The sequence below is a fragment of the Rhinolophus ferrumequinum genome, chromosome 7, assembly GCF_004115265.2.
Source record: "Rhinolophus ferrumequinum isolate MPI-CBG mRhiFer1 chromosome 7, mRhiFer1_v1.p, whole genome shotgun sequence".
NCBI classification, from domain to species: Eukaryota; Metazoa; Chordata; class Mammalia; order Chiroptera; family Rhinolophidae; genus Rhinolophus; species Rhinolophus ferrumequinum.
In genome coordinates, this window is record NC_046290.1 from 67,905,839 (window position 1) to 67,923,834 (window position 17,996).

The following is a 17,996-nucleotide window of genomic DNA, read 5'->3' on the forward strand; positions in this document are numbered from 1 at the left end:
TTGTTAGTTTCCCAGGGCTTTTATAATGTAGTACCAAAAACTGAATGTCAGCTTAAAACGACAGAAATTTGTCTCACAGTTCTGGAGGCTACATATCACAGTTCGGGATGCTACATAGCCAAGGTCCAGGTGTCAGCGGGGCCAAGCTCCCACTGAAATATGTAGGGGAATCCTTCCTTGCCTCTTCAAACTTTTAGTGGTTTGCTGTTCTTCCTTGGTGTCCATACTTCAGTTGTCACAATGGTTTTCTCCCTATTAGTCTGTCTCCTCATGGCACTCTTCTTAGAAGAACACCAGTTATATCAGATTACGACCCACCCTGTTTTTCTGACCTCATTTTAATTTAATTACATCTGCAATAACCCTATTCCCAAATTAGATCACATTCTGAAGTACTGGGGGCTAGAATTTCAGCATATCTTTTTGAGGGACACAATTCAAACCGTAACACTATTGATTCATTGTATAAGGACATGTATTCATTGTTTAAACTTTCATAACATAGAATAATGCTTCTGAGAAATATCTCCCTCATTAAATCATGTATTATTCCCTCCATGACTAGGCCCTGAATACATCTGATAGGTGCTTTTAGAAATTTTTAAATATTTATGTGTCAAGTAACTACAAAAAGAGATGTCATCTAAAATCCCAGTCACACAAAGAACCTAAAACTACTTCAGAAATACGAAAAAAATGTCTGAATCTGCATATGGAATAATAGAAATTTAAATCTGCATAAGGAATAATAAAAATGTTGCCATGGGAACACCAAGAGGTTAAGCTTATCCTGCTTATTTGACCCAAACTGCTGACTCTGCCTTCAGAAAAAGCTTCCCTTATATAACATATCGTTCTCTTAACTCTTGGCTTTCTGACATCAAAAATGTCAAAAAATGCAAAAAGGAGGCAGAGATAATAATCAAGTAATGGCAGGAAACAACTGTGCTATATCAATTATTTCTCATCCTTAGTAAAAAAATTGGAATTAAAACGGAAAACGCATCTTTTAATGCTCTAGTATTCCAAACTTTAAATCAATGAATTTGGCTCTAAGTCCACTTAAATATTTAGAATACTTGATTAACTTTAGTTATTCTGCACTTACTACATTTATTTGTTTTCTCATAGTTCAGGGCAATTTTTCAATAATGATATACATAACATTTCTAGAAACTGGAAATAGACTTCAAGTGGTGCATGCCAAGGCTTATCTAATACTGGACAAAAGTTTCAGGAGATAAATAAAATTTTTAGTGAAATACAAAATAGCAAAATTTCTCATCTCACAATAAAACACTCTCATTGTAGAAGCCCAATATAACATTTCTTACATCTTGGAAATTCTTCAACACTATAGAGGTCACAAAGTCAATAACTGATAAATAATTATGTAACATGCAATGGAATAATATTCAGTGAGAGTGCTAATATAGATATGTATTTATTGACATGGAAAATATTGAATCCATATTAGTTTAAAAAAATACTTCAAAACAATAATGAATCCATAGTCAATACATATACACATCCATATTAAAGATTTTCCAATATATTTGGCTACTGTTAATACTAACCTTATCAAGGTGATGAAATTGTGAACGTTATAAATTTTTTGTTTCCATTTTTAAACTCGTAATTTGACCTTTTCTGAATTGCTTATAAATTTGTACTTAAACACTACAATGAATGTACCGCTCGATTAATTTTTCAAATGACATCTAAGAAAACAAGGAAAAACTAATGAAGTTGAGATAATGAACTCTCTCATCCCATCTCTGAGTTACAGTATGTACAGGAAAAATTTAAGAAACTCAAATTCCCAACATTGATATTACCTACACCTTGGCCTGCCCTTAAAGTGCAGTATTGTGGGAGACAAGCAATGATGTGTAACATGACGTTTTTCTATGCAGTTGAGTCTACACAGGAATTAATAAAATAATAAGTATTTCTTCAACTGTAGAAGGAAGATGATAAAAATCTAGCATGTGTAGTTGCTATAATGATAAATAGGAGACTATCTCTATTGCTTACATCCTTGTGGAGGAGGAAGTAAACCAACCCCGCCCCCCACAAACACACACTTATGTAAGAAAAATAAAAAGTGTAAGTGTATTAATCATAAGAGAAAAAAAAGAAGCCAGAAAGATCAGATAAATGTACATAAGTATTAGCAGTATAAAAGAGAAAGCCTTGGAACAGAGGATATCAGACTTATGACTCTAACAGCTGTCTTTCCAAGCTCCTGTAGTTCTTTCTTTTTCTCATAATTTCTTTCCCTTTTTTAAGTTAAAAAAATATTGAAGTGTCCATAAATATTTGAAGATTGTTTCTTTTCGTTCTATGAATAATGCCATTGGAATTTTGATAGGGGTAGTGCTGTATCTGTATATTGCTTTGGGTAATGTAGACATTTTAGCAATATTCTTCAAATGCACGGACATTGAATATCTTTTCATTTATTTATGTCTTCTTCAATTTCTTTTGTCAATGTCTTATTTTTGCCCATGTACAGATCATTCAGCTCCTTGGTTAAATTTATTCATAGGTATATTATTTTTGATACAATGTAAGTGGAATTTTCTTAATTTTTCTTTCTGATAATTATTTAATAGTATATAAAAGTATAACAGATTTTTATATATTGATTTTGTATCCAACAATAATATGAATTTGTTAATTATTTCGTACAGTTTTTGATGGGTTCTTTAGTGTTTTTTACATATAATATCACGTAATCTACAAATATTGACATTTTACCACTTCCTTTTAATTTGGATGTCATTTATTTAGTTAGTTATTTATTTTGCCTAATTGCTGTGCCTAGGACTTCAATACTATGTTGAATAAAAGTGGTGAGAGTAGGCATGGTTGTCTTGTTTCTAATCTTAGAAGAAAAGCTTTCAGCTCTTCACCATTGAACATGAGGTTAGCTGTGGGTTTATTATATATGGCCTTTAATATCTTGAGGGATGTTTCCTCTATATCCACTTTGTTAAAAGTTTTTATCATAAATGGATGTTATTGTTATTTATTGTAGAAACTAGTAAATGTTCTCTGGGAAGAAACATTAAAAGTATTAAGGTAAAGGTTTAAAAACAGACTACGTTTTGAAGGACTCAATTTTATTTTTTAGGAAAACTAACTTGTTGCAATGTCATTAATTGGTTATTTTAGGTAACCACCAGGTAAAAACATCAGGTTTGAATGCTAAAAAGAAGCATTTTTACATAATTTGAACTTCTTTGTTTACATAGGAAAATGTAGGAAAGATAAAACATAACTTAGTAATGATTGTGACTTCTTTTGTTGGGTTTATACTGATGCTATTTTCATTTTATGTAATTTTTCTATATTTCCAAGTATTTCCATATATATATATATAAAAACACACACATACACACACACATATATATAGATACATATTTATAGATATATATACATATATATGTACATGTATGCATATATACATATATATGTGTGTGTGTGTGTATATATATATATATATATATATATATATATATATATATATGAAAAAATGCTTAAAAATTGTGATGGTTATTTTGTGTGTCAACTTGATTAGACTTAGGGATGCCCAGATTGGGTGTAAAACATTATTTCTGAGTGTATCTGTGAAAGTGTTTCTGGAAGAGATCAGCATTTGAATTGGTGAACTGAGTAAGATAGATGGTCCTCCCCAATGTGGGTGGGCAGCATCTGGTCCACTGGGGTGAAAATAGAAAAGGCAGAGAAAGGGCTGTTAGTACTCTGCTTGAGCTGAGACCCAACTTCTCCTGCCCTCTGACATTGGTGTTCCTGGTTCTCAGGACTTCAGAGTCAATCTGAACCACACCACCATCTATCCATGTTCTCCAGCAAACACAGCAAACAACACCACCATCTATCCCGGTTCTCCAGCAAACACAGATCATGGGGCTTCTGGCCTTCACAACCATGGGAGCCAAGTGATATATATATATATATGCCTCACACACACACACACACACACACACACATATATATATATGCCTGAAACTTTCTGAAATTTTTCTTTAGATAATAAAAAGCTAGTCTTTAGGGAGATAGGAGAAAGTGGGTTGAGACCATGACCAGAACTGGAACAAAACCTGTTTTTCAATCTCTTTTCTCTGCTGTGACCTCCAGAAGTCTATTCTGAAACCCCACATCAGGAATTACCTTTTCTTTTTTTAGATTTTTCTATAGTATTAACCTTTTCCTGGAGACTGTGGTTCTGGTTTACAACCTTTTTACCTGCTAGGGAACGCTAAAAGTAAGGAACTGAAAACACACTATCACTACACCATGGACATCTTCTGTAATGGATGTGGCCTGGGCTGTGTTTTAGTTTATTCTGTCTGTTGGCAGTATAGCTACCACAGCTTTCTTTTGTTTTCCATTTGCATGAAATATCTTTTCCCATTACTTCACTTTCTGTCTGTGTCACACACTATATTATTTTCTACTTTTGATTTTTGTCAACTTTTACTTCATATATTTTAAGGCTCTAAGTAATTATTCAAGAGAAGTGAAAGCACAGAGGTTTGTATACAGATGTTCATGGCAGCTGTATTCATAGTAGCAAAAGAAATAATCAGATGTCTATCAAACGTAATGTAGTATAGTTTCAGTAGAATATTAATCACTTCTTTAAAAATAGCAAGAAATCAAAAACAAAAGCAAAATACACTTGCTGATACCTGTAAAATGGATTGATGTAAAAATCAGTATTCTGAGTGAAAGAATCCATACTCAATAAAAACTCATTTTATCATTCCGTTTATATAAAACTCTAGAGAATGCAAATCTATAATAACAAAAAGCCAATAAGTGATTGCCTGAGGCCAGAAACAGTGAAGGTAGACTGCAGATGGCCATGGGAAGATTTTTGTGGAGAATGGAAATGTTATGTCTCTTGATTGCAGCAGTGGTTTTATAGGTATGCATATTTGACAAAACTCATCAAATTGTCAACTCTAATTAATGTAATTTACTGCATATTATATACACATATATCTCAGTGAAGTTGATAATATTCATAATTCACATGTATAGCATATCCTTAATCATGGGGGCCGTTTCCCTAGGAAACTAGCTTATTTAAATTTGAGATTGATAAACACATTCCAGTGGCAATGCAGAAGGCATTATAAAGACAATAGGAAAGTTCTAAGTCTTAAGCCTTTAGGATATAAAATGTTAGCCCTTTTTTATGCACAGATAATCAGCTTAGCCCAGATTTAACAGTTTTTAATAGATTTGGCTTAAATAAATTACAATATCCGTTATAAGTATTTTTACTCTAAATTATGTTTCATAAACTATCACTAAATGATTATATTTAATTATTTAATAATAAATATATTAACAAATCTCCATCTACTCACAGCACTCTGGGGTAATATAAGTGATCAAATTTCAGAGATTATGGCGATGTTCTAAGATAAAATCTGAGTTATTTGCTTTATTTCATATAAATTTGCAAAACCAAGTATTCTCTAAAGAATGGTTCAGAAAAGGTGATCAATATGTCATTTTCAAAGCTGCCTAATTTATTTGTTTATCGACCATCATTACTTGAGATCTTCATCCACTTTTTCAGGTGCTGGGTACAGACATATCAAGTCTAACATGGTGTTTGCCCTCACTGAAGTTAAATTTCCAGTAGGAAAACAAAATGTATGATTAACTATGAGAAGACTAAAATATATATATTTCTAAGTGCTATTAATGTAATGTGATGTGATAGAGGACAGTGGTAAGTGTGAAGTTGAGGGTGGCTCCTTAAAATGAAATAGGTTTGTATTTTAAAAGGGGAATGCTTCCTTGGAGATGATATTTGAGCTGTAACCTTAAGTAAGAAAAGAGTCACCTGTGTAAATATCTACAAGAAGAATATTCAGACAGAGGTCATAGTACATTGGTGAACTGAGTTGTAATTGGGGGAGAAATTTGGTGAAAGGCGACGGTTTATTTAATTAAGCAATTTACTAAACAGTATTTCCCAACTAAAATTCTTCAAATTCAAGTTCTCCAGAAATATCTCTTACTTTTAAAAGTGAGCATTTAACATTACAGGATAAACGAAAATAAATGCCAAAATAAAATTTAAGAAATTCATGTAAAACTATTTCTTCAAGTAGCACTTAAAAAACAAAACAAAAAAAACCTCTTTCATTGTAAAACTCAAAACTACTTTCAAGAACACATTCAATATTTGCCTGGATGATTAGATCCATATCTTTATAAACTGCAAGTGTTCACTAACTGAACATGAGATGTAAAGAAAAGTTAGAGCAGCTTCACACTGAAATGTGAAATTGACCATTCATGTTCAGGGGAAAAGCAAGTTAGCCACTAAAATGTACACAGACTGTCTTTACGAAAAACCAATTACTCTTTTAGTTTAATTTAAATTATTCAATCATGTTCTGTAATATGAGCAAATTCATGTTTAATAAAATGTGTGTAAATAGGAATTTTAATTTTACATTCATTGCTCAATTGACTTTGAACTGCTCATATGTTCACCTGCTCAGAAATTTCTAGTTGGTTGATTTGAAAGCTCATAACCTTTGTAATTTATTGTATGAAATTTTCATCATATGCCCGCAAATAACAGATATAATTAATGTCTTAAAATATTCATTGCCTTAGTCACATTATCATTTAAGTTATGCTGCCCCACTCTCAGCTTCTAGGTTCTTAGAGTTATAACACTAAAGCAGGAGTTCATGTAATATATGATTAGTGATCTTTAACCAGGAGTTGTCTCCTTCCGTCTGTTCATTTTCCATATTTCAGACCTCTGGGATTTCTTATGAGATACAAAATACAAATTCAATAAGTCATAATCTAAAATAAATTAATTCTGTATTGCTGTACCTGTTTATAGCCAAAAAAAAAGATCTTCTTCAATAAGTAATCAAATACATGTATACATAGATAACTAACAAAAAATAAACAAAGAAAAAAAAATTGGTGCCATCCATCAGGTAAGCAGAAAGTGCTAGCCATATGGCTAGGTGCTGGAAAAGCATCATCTTAAAACTAAGAGCTATTATACATATAAAATATTATTCCCTCATATATGAAAAGTAACATTCAAAGAAACTTGGCTAAGCTAAGTGACTAATAAAGGGGAAGAAACCAGATTCAAAATCAAATCTTTATATCTCCAAATCCCTGGTCTTTCCTTTGTACCATGTTGCCTCTAGGAGACTTAATGTAAAAAACCATGAATTAATCGATCTTTTATTACTGGTCTATTTTCATGTGTTAATAGATATTAAATTATAACGTTGTCATGCGGTCCGTAGCTAGCACTCGTCCTAAGCAGAATACGCGTATATACATACATACTGGGCCCCAAAGAATGCTTGTTTTCAGGGCCTTATACTTGATTACAAGTCACCAAATGACTGTCTCTATTTGATTCAAGTCTAGCTGTATTGGACAAGAGTAAAAATATATATATTTATAGGAACACATATATTTACGTGTTTTGTTTTGTTTTTCTTACCTTTTTTTCTGATCTAAAGAGAGTTCTGCCTTTTTTTTACTTAGTGTAGTCTCACTTTAATGAGAAGGGTCCTATCACGAGGAATTTTTGATGTGCTTTTTGGGGAAACTAAAGGAACAGAAACAGAAATAATGTAATATATTCTAGATAGAAAGGTTGTGAAAGCAAAAGAAGTGCTACGATTTCTGGATACATAGGCAGGCGAGAGAGGAGGTTGGTTGCCATGGGTTAAGATTAAAGTGCTGAGACCGCTATGAGACAGTGTCAAACGGATTCTTTATTGGAGTTTGGATAGTGAAAAATCTTTGGGATTTGGGAAGTAAATGGAGACTTTATGGGTTGATGAAAGGAGATTTTAGTTAAGTTTTATGGATTACATAGTTGGTTTTCTGGATTATGGGACTCTTGCATAATACTCTGACAGGCCACAGGCTTGGCCATTTGCTGTGTGGGAATGCTTAATCCATCTGTGAATATAGACTGGAAAACAGTTGCTGAGTGAGCTTACCAGTGTGAGGCTGTATTGTAATATCTCTTAGAGTTACAAGGACAGGTTGTACCTGATCATTACTCTGGATCACCTTGGGTATAAAAGACTGGGAAGTTAGGCCACGTAGTGGAAGAAAGAGTGATGAGATTTGTTTGTGCATCCTAAATTAGGGTTACAGGTGCTTATACTGCAAAAACTATTCAAAAAGAGTGATCTTATCAGTATAAGTAGTATTTGGTAATGACTTCTCATTTTGAACACAACATGAGGTACTTTGTAAAATATCTTTCTGTCTAAGGGAGCTAAATATTTCATTACTGTCTTGTGTAAATAACTTAATAATCTATTCCCTAACAGGAAGAAGGGAGTTTTTACTACCTTTTTAAAAATATCCACTTGTTTTTCAGTTTGTTTTTTGTTGTTTAGATTCCACATATAGTGAGATCATATGGTACTTAACTTTTTCTGTCTGATTTATTTTACTTAGCACAATGCACTCAAGGACCACATATTGCGAATGGCAAGATTTCATTCAGTCTTTACTTATGGCTGAATAATATTCCTCTATATATCCTACATTTTCTTTCTTCCATTGATAGAAATTACAGTTGTTTCCATGTATGGCAATTGTACATACTGCTGCAATGAACATGGGTGCATATATCTTTTTGAATTAGTATATTCATTTTCTTCAGATAAATACCAGAAACAGAATCGCTGGATCATATGGTAGTTTTGCATTTAGCTTTTTGTGGAACCTCTAACTGTTTTCTATAGTGGCTGCACTGATTTATATTCCCACCAACAGTACTCAAAGGTTCCCTTTCCTTTACATCCTTGCCAACACATATTTCATGTCTTTTTTGATAACAGAGATCTAAGAGGTGTGAGATGATATTACACTGTGGTTTTGGTGTGCATTTGCCTGATTAGTGATGTTGAGCATCTTTTCATGTGTATATAGCCCATTTGTATGTCTTCTTGGGAAACTGTCTATTCAGAGTCTCGGTTCATTTTTTAATTGGAACATTTGCCTTTTTGCAATTGAGTTGTATGAGTTCTTTATATATTTTGGATATTAACCCCTTATCAGATATATGATTTGCAAATATTTTGTCCCCTTCAGTAGCTAGATTTTTGATTTTGTTAAGGATTTCCTTTGCTGTGCAGAAACTTTTTTTAGTTTGATTGTTTCCCATGTTTGTTTTGTATTTAGTTGCTTTTGTTTTTGGTGTCAAATCCAAAAATATTATCATGAAGATTGATGTCAGGAAGTTTACCACCTATGTTTCCTCTAGGAGTTTTAAGGGTTCAGGTCCTCCAGTCAAGTCCTTCATCCATTTTGAGTTAATTTCTGTATATAATGTAAAATAGTGGTCCAGTTTCATTCTTTTGCAGGGGACTGTTCCAAATTTCCCAGCACCGTTTATTGAAGAGACTGTCCTTTCCCCATTGTATATTTTTGGCTCCTTTGTCATAAATTAATTGACCATATATGCATGGGTTTATTTCTGGACTTTCTATACTGTTCCATTGATTTGTGTGTCCATTTTTTTGTCAATACAATACTGTTTTGACTACTATAACGTTGTAATATACCGTGTTTCCCCGAAAATTAGACCTAGCCAGACCATCATTTCTAATGCATCTTTTGGAGCAAAAATTAATACAAGACCAGGTCTTATTTTACTATAATATAATACCGGGTCTTATATATAATATAATATAACAATATAAAATAATATAATATAACATAACATAATATAATATAAAATATAATGTAATATCAGGTCTTGTATTAATTTTTGCTCCAAAAGATGCATTAGAATTGATGATCTGGCTAGGTCTTATTTTTGGGGAAACATGGTAGTTTGAAGTCAGGGAGTATGATGTCTCCAGCTTTGTTCTTCTTTCTAAAGATTGCTTTAGCTATTCAGGGTCTTTTTGTGGTTCCATACAAATTTTAGAATTGTTTGTTCTATTACTATGAAAACTGATGTTGCAATTTTGATAGGGAATGTTGAATCTGTAGATTGCTTTGGGTACTATGGACATTTTTACAATATTCTTTCTATTTATAAGCATGTAGTTATTTTCCATTTATTTGTGTGTTCTTCAACTTCTTTCCTTAATGTCATAGTTTTCAGTGTACCAATCTTAATTAAATTTATTCCCAGGTATCTTATGCTTTTTGGAGCAACTGTAAATGGCACTGTTTTTTTAATTTGTCTTTCCAAAAGTTCACTATCAGTGTATAGAAATGCAAGAAATTTTTGTATGTTGATATTGTATCCTATAACTTTACTGAATTCATTTATTATTTCTAAGTGTTTGGGTGGAGTCTTTAGGGTTTTTCTCTATGTAGTATCATATCATCAGAAAATAGTGACAGTTAGACTTCTTCCATTCCAGTTAGGATGACTTCATATATATATATATATATATATATATATATATATATATATATATATATGTATGTATCCATTTTATTAATTTTATTAATGTAGTATATCTCATTGACTGATTAGCAGATGGTGCATCCCTGGAATATATCCCACTTGATCGTAGTTTATGATCCTTTTAAGGTAGTGTTGAATTCACTTTGCTAATATTATGTTTAGGATTTTTACATTGACTTCATTAATGATACTGGCCTGTAATTTTCTTGTTATTCTTCTCTGGTTTTGGTATCAGGGTAATGCTGGCTTCATAAAATAAGTTTGGAAGTGTTCCCTCTTCCATTTTTTGCAGGAGTTTGAGAAAGATTGTTATGAATTATTCTTCTTTAAATTCACCAGTGAAGCCATCTGGTCCTGGACTTCTGATTGTTTGGGGGAGCGGGGGGGTTGATTCCTGATTCAATCTCCTTAGTATTAATTGATATGTTTAGATTTTGTATATCTTTATGATTCAGTGTTGGGTAAGTTGCATATTTTTAGGAATTTATCCATTTCTTCTAGGATGTCCAATGTGTTTGCCATATAATTGTTCTTAGTAGTCTCTTACGATCCTTTGCATTTTTGTGATATCAGTTGTAACATTTTCTCTATCCTTTCTGATTTTAATGCATTCTCTCTTTTCTGCTAAGACTAGTTAAATGTTTGTCAATTTTTTCTTTTAATCTTTTCAAAGAACCAGCTCTTAGTTTCATTGATATTTCTATTGTCTTTTTAGTATTTATTTCCACTATTATTTTCATTTCCTTCCTTTTACTTTTGGGCTTCATTTGTCCTTCTTCTACTACAAGTTGTAAAGTTAGATTTTTGAGATTTTTCTTATTTTGGGGGTTAGTCATTTATCACTATGAACTTCCCTCTTTGAACCACTCTGCTGCATCTCATACATTTTGGCATTTTGTATTTCCATTTTTGTTTGTCTCAAGGTATATTTTATATTACTCATTTGATTTCCTCTTTGACTCATTTGTTGTTCAATAGCATGTTTTTTAATCTCGGTTTTCTTCTTGTAATTAGCTTCTAAATTCATACCTCTCTGGTTGGAAAAGATGCTTGATATTATTTCAGTCTGTTTGTTAGGACTTGTTTCGTGAACTAATATATGATCTATCTTGGTGAATGTTCCATGTGCACCTGAGAAGAATGTGTATTCTGCTATTGAATTATATGATTGGTACACCTCTTAAATCCATCTGGTCTAATATGCCTTTTAAGGATGTTTCCTTATTGATTTTCTGTCTGCATAATCTATGCATTGATGTAAGTAGGGCATGAAAGTCCCCTACTATGATTGTAATTCTGTCTGTTCTTCCATTTAGGTCTGTTAATATTTATATTAGGTGCACCTATGTTGGGTGCATAAATATTTACAAATGTTACCTTCTGATTACTGATGTCTATACTTCCAAAAAACATACATGTCCTCTTGTCTCATTTTCATTAATCTGAATGTCAGTTAAAACATTTGCTTAATAATTGCTTATTTTCCATATTATACAACTAGGAGAGAAGTTGAAAAAATGGTTTAAGTAAACCACATAATATATTTTTAAACAATCTAATATAAGCAATTAAAATATTGAATTATATATATGAATACACTTAAACTTTATAGCTAAAAATGTTTAAAGTTTTCTTTTGGAATGGTAAAAGTTATATGTATACAACTAGATTTTAAAATTTAGTTCTTGAATATTGTTGCATTTGGAGTGAGCAACTTATATAAATAGGTAATCAAATTTATTTGGACTATGTTCTCATTTGAAAATTAAAATGTAAAATTAGATGTTCATTTGAGTAAATCCAGCTGGAGAACATGCTGTCCTATATATGTAGTTAACTGATGCATCTATTTAACTCAAATTATTATGATAAACACTTTCCTTAATCACCCAGTTGCATCAAAACAACTTGTAAATTCATAAATTAAAAAATGTACATTTCGTGTTAGTCAGTAGATGTCTTTATGCTTTATGGAATACATGGATTCCTGTGCCATGTTTAATTTGGAGATAACCTCTCTCAGCATTATCATTTTCAATTATTACCGTGTCTCCCCGAAAATAAGACCTAGCCGGACCATCAGCTCTAATGCGTCTTTTGGAGCAAAAATTAATATAAGATCCGGTATTATATTATATTAGCCCAGTCTTATATTGAATAAAATAAGACCAGGTCTTATATTAATTTTGCTCCAAAAGACGCATTAGAGCTGATGGTCTGGCTAGGTCTTACTTTCGGGGAAACACAGTATGCATACAGTGGAAAATTCACAAATTGGAACGCCAAGATTATTCACTAGCTATTGGACTTACATTTGCTTAACACGGTGATTTCATCAGTGTTCTCCTGCCTTTGATAGCACTAAATAATACTTTTTCAAGTATAATTTGATTTGCCATATACCTGAAAATAACATTTGAAAGTTTTTTTTTCCCCAATGTGAAGTATTGTTATTATATAGCCCTGATACTAAAGTACTAATACTCTTGGCCATATCATCCATGCATGTAGGGTTAAATGAAAAATTATAAAAATGTAAACCTGTTAATCTAGGAGTATAAAAATTTGAAGATATGCTCTTAGTAAACAAGGAATTTTTGTATATCAATTCATCTAAAGTTTCCCAAGTCTGTCACTACAAAAAAAGTATCATCTGCCTTGTGTGGATATCTACATTGAAAAAAGATTTACTGTAGTAACTTTAAATTATTGTAATCTCCTCAACTCCTCAAGGCTTTTAAATTATGATATCAATGAACCAGAGGCTTCATTATTCTCTCAACATAAATGAGTTCTGGAGAGTATATGTAAGACTATTTAAGTGCTTTGATTTAGAGTAGTCAATGAGATCATAAAAAGCACAGAAGACAAGTGAAGGTAAACAGCATGGAACAGACATGGTAATTTAACAGTGGCTTATTGTCTAGATGCTGGAAGGATATGTACAACTTGTGAGTTAATAATAAACACTGCTTTGGGAAAAGAGGGAGGTATTAGTCAAAGGGGTACAGATAGGCAAGATGAATAAGTCCCAGAAACCTGCTGTACTGCATACTACCTATACTTAGCAAATTTTCAAGTATACAGTAGAGTATTGTTAAGAGGGTAGATCTTATGTTCAGTGTTTTTATCACAATTACTAATAATAATCATAATGCAGGAGGAAATTTCTGGAGGTGATGGATATGTTTATGGCATAGATTGTGGTGAAAGTTTCAAGGGTAGCTATATATCACCAAACTCATCAAGGTTAGACATTAAATATTTACAGCTTTTTGTAAATCAATCATACGTCAATACAGTGATTTAAAAGAAAAACATATGAATAAATGCTGAGTTGGCAAATACGACTTAAATCCATGCCAGCTGGTATATTAGATGTTCTGATGAATTAAACTTAGATATGGTAATAAATTGTATTACCACATATATTTTTATGTGCATAAGAGAAAGGGTAATTTAAATGTTTTTCAAATAGAGATTTTTCTTTTTCATTCCTTATATAACTTTTATTTAAGATCAAGGTCATGTATTTTTGCATAATTTTTTTAAAATTTCACATATTTCTGTGGATTAAAGGATTATTTATATCCAAATTTTATAGCTGAATATTTTTTTGAGAAGAGAAATTGAGTGACCCAATAAATATCACTTAGTTTAAAAAAAAAGTCTTTGAGAAGAACAGTTTCATGGTGACTGAACAAGGGAAAAACTGAACTTGGGTTTTTTTATTCTTTTGAATGCACTAATACTGTCAATGATTAAGAATGTTGAATATTTCATGCTCATTTTTCCTCAAATCCTTAGAGAGAGTTTACAAGTGTTCACTTGCAATCTATGACAAATAGAAGATTGATTCATTTACACCAATGTTTATTTTCCCAGCAAATATTTAATGCTTCATATTGGGACAGAGTTAAGTCCAATACAGGCCATGCCCTCCAGGAATTACTATACAGTCCCTTAAAATTGTAGGTTGAGTGGCTCCTTATAATTCAACAGATGTTGACCTCAGACAAGATACCTGTCTTAATCCAGGATATTTCATAAGCATTCCTGGCCACTCCATGCCATATCAGATGCAAAGGGGATACAGCACAAAATCAAGGTAATAAACTTTGTATTAATAGTCTTTAAACAGATATGACAAGAATTATCCTCACTTGACTAATTAATGCATAGACAAAATGTAATGGAGTCCATTTAGAAAAGAATCTTAATAATTAAAAAAAAGCAATATTTATTTTTATACACACAAGTGTGACAATATCAAATTAATACTTCTCCCCTTATAGGGAACCCATTAATAAGGTTCTTAGAATCCCATGATATACTGGCCTCTGCTGGTAACAATTGGCTGTGACCACACACGATTCACAAATATATCACAAAACAATAAAAGGGTAATCCTCTCTTTTTATAAAAGTCCCTAGAAGGAATCAAAAAACTGGAAGCATATTAAGAATTTTTAAAACATATTTCTTAGGTATGATTAATGAAAAGAATTTTGATGAGAAAGACACAATTCAATAAATCAAGATGATTTTAGTTTTGATTACTTCATTGTTTTCTATTGAGAAGCAAATTCCTAGTCAGGATATTATACATCAAGCAAAATTATTGAGGTATTTATTTACAAGAAGGATTACCTCAGGATCTTTGTATTAGTTTCCTATTGCTGCTCTAACAAATTATCAGTGGCTTTAAACAACACAAATTAATTCTCTTGTAGTTCTGGAAATCAGAAATCTAAAATAGGTTGCACGGGGCTAAAATCTGTGTCAGATAGAATGTGTTCCATCAGTTTTCTTGCCTTTTCAAACTTCTCAAAGCTATCTGCTATCTGCATTCCTTGGCTCATGGCCACACATCACTCAAATGTCTGCTCCATTAATTACATCTCCTCTAATTTGAACTCTTCTGCCTCCCTTTTTTCTTATAAGTACCCTTGTGATTCCATTGACTCTAGGCAAATAATCCAGGGTAATCTCTCATCTCAAGATCCTGAATGTAATCATCTTTACAAAATTTCCTTTGTTATGTAAGATAAAATATACACAGATTCTAAAGATTAGAACTAGACACCTTTGGGGAACCATGCTGCCTACCACAAGCTCATAGCACTGCTTATTATGGGAGGTGGGGAGGTGCTATCATAGAGTATTGTACATGTAAACGATGATGAATCCAAGCTCTGGCTCTGCTAGTATCACTGTGACACATTCCATACGTCACTAATTCTAAGTCTCCTTTTCCTAAACAGTATAAACAGGAGTCAGAATGCCTCCTTTGATGACTGCCCAGGTGTGTTATAAAAATCAAATGAGGTGACCTTGGGAAAGGCATTCTGCAAAGTGTTATACAATTTGTAAAAAGCGGGAGGACTCTATTCTGAACTGCATATTTGGGCCTCTCTTTCCTAATTTTCAAAAGCAGTTTGGGCTAGAATTAATAGGTGATCACTTAGTCCATCCAGCTGTGAAGTTCTATATTTACAATACACAATTAGGAAAGACACTTTTGATACAATCTCCATGTTTAAAGCAATTTACAGTTCTTTCAGGCCAAATTATATTACTGCTATGATTCAACAGTTGCATGTGATTAAACAGATTCAGAAAAAAGAGCTCACTTCCTCTTTGGAGACATCTGAATGGTAAAACATTTATTTTATATTGAATGGGCATCTGCCTTCCTGTAGCATCCCCATGGATGTGGTGATATGCATAGTTCTAAAAATTTCTCATGGAAACTCTTCATACTATCTTTTTTCCAAGCACTTTATAGACTTCCTGAAGACAGAAGAACTTGCTCAAAATGATGAGAAATTTTACTAATTGCAGTGGAAATAGAACCTTAATTAATTAATCACTTAATTACTGGTGCAATTGGATTTTTATCCATTCCATTTATATGCATAACTGGTTTAATAACTTTTTACGGAATAGGTCTTTTGAACTAATTGACTGGAGAGTCAAATAATCAAACCAGTGCTGCATGGAAATGTGAAGTAAATATCTCCTCTTATAGAATTTAACTGGTCATTAGTCTGCTTTATGAAAGTCTTAACTAATTCCCACAGACCTCTTCACCCTGGACTGCACCTTTTGGGTCATTGTGCTGAGAAGAAAAAGCTTACTGTAGCAAATGAGATCACTGAGTAGATGAGGAACAATTTCACCTCTAATACATGCCAGTTTATGTCATAGGTCTTGATTTGAAAATCTGTTTCACTCTACTATTGCTCTTATGGTCATCGATAAACCCATATTTTCTTTGTATAGCCCCTGGTTTTAATGTCAAGGATTCAAGAATTGCCAAAGTTATTTTTGTGACAATTGTAGATTAACGTACAGTTATAGGAAATAACACAAAGATCCCACAGACTGTTGCCCAGTTTCCCCCAAAGGTAACATTGTTTTAGTACAATATCACACCCTAGAATATTCACATTGATACAGTGCAGTTACTTTATTCAGGTTTCACCACCTTTAAATATACTTGGTGTATTCTATGCAATTTTTCACATATGTACATTCGTGTGACCAGTACAGAACCATGCTGGATCTGTTCTGTAGTGGTCCCAGAATGTACATCCCCGCAGGTATTGTCTTATTTTCTTCTCTTCCTCCTCTTCTTTCTCTTTCTTTCTTTGATATATTACTCATGCCTTTATTACAAAAAGTGATCATATCATAAAGGTAAGCACACACTATGAGATTTGGTAGTTGCCATGGTAACTATATATTTTTTACTTAACAGAAGAATAAATAGCTATTCACGTTCTTTGTAATTTATTAAACTGGTAATTTGAAGTAGCTTTAAAGATAGTGTGCCTATTCATTCTATTTTTTTATTTAAATTGGAATATACCCATATATCCATTCTTTTGAGTATAATGAGACAGAAGTTATTTTCTTGTGCCTTTTTAGTTTCTTTTTTGTTTTTTTGGTTGTTCTAACGCATTAGAAAAAGGATGTTTCCAAGTTACTTTCAGGTATGTGGAGTTGTTAAAGACTTTCTATGTAATACGTCAGGGTACTCTAAAGTATTTATATAACTAATGCTTAAATAGTTCTTATCCTGTGCCAGACTTTCTAAGAATTCTATAAATATTAATTTATCTTAATTCATTCTATAAATATTTATCTTAATTCATAAAATCATAATCTTCCTTGCAGTGTACTCATACATTCCTGTGTAAGTTGAGTCAATAGCAATATCTGACCTTAGTGAAGAAGAGAGAAAAAAACTTCTTTAATATCTCTTTTTGAGTAATTTGTCCATTTCAGAGGAGAATAAGGTATTCGGTGTCTAGTAGTAGATTGCATTTAAATAAAACAACTATATTGGGGTAAAATATATTTTGTTTACTATGAAACAACACTCATTTTTTCCTTCTTCCCAACTGATCCAATTATCCTTCACAATATCTATTAATCCATTTTGAGATTTCACCTTTTTTTCTCCCCTCCACCTAGTTCATCCTTAAAAGCTTATATTA